Source organism: Pundamilia nyererei, unplaced genomic scaffold, assembly GCF_000239375.1.
Source record: "Pundamilia nyererei isolate P.nyererei 1_Seehausen unplaced genomic scaffold, PunNye1.0 scaffold00201, whole genome shotgun sequence".
Taxonomy (NCBI): domain Eukaryota; kingdom Metazoa; phylum Chordata; class Actinopteri; order Cichliformes; family Cichlidae; genus Pundamilia; species Pundamilia nyererei.
The window spans coordinates 335070-338509 of record NW_005187602.1 but is presented as its reverse complement, the minus strand read 5'-3'; the positions used below and the strand labels follow the sequence as shown (position 1 = coordinate 338509).

At 39.5% G+C, this 3440-nt stretch overlaps 1 pseudogene; it reads right to left on the bottom strand.

Moving 5' to 3' along the window:
- Positions 1-274: 274 nt before the first annotated feature.
- Positions 275-2805, bottom strand: LOC102194003 (hyaluronidase PH-20-like; annotated as a pseudogene).
- Positions 2806-3440: the final 635 nt, after the last annotated feature.

The window sequence follows — 3440 nt, the reverse complement described above, 5'->3', positions numbered from 1 at the left end:
AGTACCACAGCAGATAAGAGCCAATGCGAGGGCCAGTAGCAGGGCCTGAGGTTGTTAATTCTAGCATCACAATGTTGCATTTTTTATTGATTAAATTTTGGGAGGCTTTTATTGTGTAAATGCCTAATAATAATAGCTTAAGGCAGTATTTGGTTGTGAATTTTGTGCTGGTAAAAACTCCTACTGTGATGACCTCTTGTGGCACGATAAGAGCCATTATGGAACATGGCACAGGATATACCCAGTTCTTTCTGATCTTTGGTGTCAATTATCGGTATATAATTGACAGGTAATCACAAAAACACAGGTTAAGTCCATTTTAACCCTTTTTTAGTTTAGACATATTTTATGAAAGAAGGCTGTTGAAATGAAATAAAAAGTTCCTTTAAACAAACTTATGATCGTTTATCCACCGGAGGCAAAGGCAAACACACTCACTTACTCACTCACAAACACCCACACCAAGACACACAAATATAAATGTACATGGAGGATGGAGTGTGTCCTATCAGCAGCGCGGTTCCTTGTGTTGATGACTGCGTCGTGAATGACATTGAGCGTAATGACCGACCGGCATGGCTTTTCAGTATAGCACATGCAGTCAAAGTTTTTGTCGAACAAGTTGATGTCATCTTGTGAGAGACCACCGCTCACAGTCAAAGGTCCACCCCGGTGTTGCTGCTTGATCTGGTAGTGACATGAGTGCAGATGAAGGAACACGTCATCACCCCAGTGCTTCCTTATACAGCGACCTTGGCCCTGGCAAAGTGCATCACTGCAGAGGCGTGTTGCAGTGGAAACATTCACAATGTACCTGTTTGTAACCTGCTCCAAGTGATGTTGTGCATCAAAGCAAGAGTCCTGCAGGGTTGTGGGATATTGGAACATTTGATTAAAATGTTATGATTGAAGTCTTGCATGAAAGATACCTAAAAGCAACCAATTTCCTATCAAAAGTACAATCTACCTCTGTGTCTGTGACATTCATGTCTCCCCAAGATATGACGCCAGCAGCACCCAGAGCAGCAGCTTCTCCAGTGGTGTTAACCAGATCAAACTGCACAAACAGAACAGAGAGAGTCAGAGTAATGTTGACTGATAGTTGAAACTCATTATTCATGTATAAGACTAAAACAAGTCTATTCCCTAAATACTTTGTAGCAATTACCTAATTCCCTGATAACATGTGTTTGTGTGTGCGTTTTTAAATGTCATGTATTGTTACAGGTTTTTATGAAATCATTGTTTAAGACTGAGTGTAGGAACGTGGGTGTAATCCTGAGTATAATGGAAGATTTGATAGGAAATTAAGTAAACAAACCATGTTTATTGTTGTTCCCTTAAAGCTTTAGCTTAATCCAGTGAGTAAATAATACACTATAAAAGTTTTAACTCTAATAAAAGATAAGGATAACAAAGAATGTAGCTTCGGGACAATTAATACTGGTTTCACTTTTGAAGGCTTTTAAAAATTGAAACATAAGAACAAAAAACAAAAGCAAACAAACAAAAAACAGAATTGTGTGTTTCCATGTACTCTGTGCTCTGCTAAAGTAGCTTTCCATGATTCACTGTCTACTTTGACATTAGAATGAATAAAGATGAGGAAAACAGCTGCCTGAAAAAAAAAAGTTTTTTGAATAGCCTGAAGCCTGAGCTATAGTGCTGGAAGATGTTAGTGAACAAAGTTTACTGTGAATGAGAGCCTTGTACTTAGAAAGTAGTTCATCCCTAAATTCTATGTTGGATGGCAGATACCTTTCATCCCATCAAGGATTGGTGAGGCACACAGAGCACAAATTATTTCTCAAGGTAATACAATACTGTGTGTTGAGCAGTGATGTCTTACTTCTGACACATAGTCACCAACGCTGTCCTTGTACACAGGTCTTATGTAGGCATAGATAGGGATTGAATAGGTGCTTTGGGGGAGGGTTGATACCTTCATGGCTTCCTGGATGCGATGGCGAACAAACAAACGAGCTTTCCAGGAGTCTTTGAGGACCAACTCCAGGTAGATGGAAGGAAAGAGTGCCGTGGGCTCTTTTCAGAGCCACAAAAGATTTTCATTCCTCTGCTTCTCAATATCAGGACACTCTCCAGTGAAGCCCACCATGTCCTGGTTGTAGTCATAGTTATAGCACTCAGGATACAAGTAGTAACCCCAAAGTCTTTTTGGCCTCAGTTTCTTCCCAATTTGGATGATTCGGACAAAATACCTCTTGGCTGCTCTTTCAAACACAATCTTTGCCCTTTCCTCTGCCTCATCTTCAGAAAGTGAAGTGAAGATATCTTTGCTTCCCCAGTTTCGAATCCACTGCGGTCTCCACTCTTCAAAGTCAAGCACAGCCAGGCCAGGTCCATCGGTGGGAATATAGTGCTTGATGTCATCTGCAGCATCGTCATGGTGGTCCTGCATGTCTATTATTTGCGGCAAACCTTCATCATGCATTTCTCCAGTGTCTTCGTCAATATAGGGAAAGATGCCAAAGCGGTCAATGTAAAATATGGAGATGCTTTGGTTGGTCACCGTTTTCAGGGTGCTGCTGACAAAGCTGAAGTAGGAGAGGTCAAGGGGCATACCAAAGTGGATGTTACACAGTTCAGTTGGAGCATTCCACGTGAACATGAAGTGATGGCCAGGAAGGATAGGGTAGTCTGTCCTTGGTAAGGACCTACAGGAGGATATCAGGGCCATTGCGCTGACAAACAGGAATAAAATATGCTGTGTTTCATGGATCAGTTTCACTCCATACATTTTGTAACAAGAATGAGATCTGTCATAAAAGGAAACAAACACCAGTTAGGTTCGAGGCCCTGATATTGATATTCATCTTGCTTGGACAGATTTGTGCTGATGCCAGACTTATTGCTCTTTTTCTGTCTTCAAAAGGGGCAAAGTATAAAAGATGGAATTTCATTAATGAAATCATTTCTTAATTTTCCCAACATTTTCTTGTTCTTATAGTGCTTGGCTATTTCTTTTGTATGCATGACAACAAGATGGGCTTGCCCCTGCATGTTCACGAAGTGACGACTTCAGTGTTTAGCTTCACATGTAAAGACACTAAATTCCTAAATTCCTTTTGCAGGAGCAAAAGTTTTTATAAAGCTACATTAATAAAAGCACTTATTAATAACACCATATATCCAAACAAAATTCCATCTTATAAAATCTTCCAAAACAATAATGTTACAAATGTTGCAAATACAGTTACAAACACAATAAAATTGCTAAATCTTCATCAAAGTTTTTTTTTCTTCAAATTTTCAATTTTAGTTTTATTAAACTTGATGAACTAATGATATATATTCTTGTTAGTAAATGTAAGAGAAGTTGGGTTAAGTAATGGCAGGGTGCAAGTCTTTAGAGCATCTTATTGATTCAATGCTCAAGATTATTTTTCACACAAAGCTGTCACGTGGCCGGGTGGCCGGTA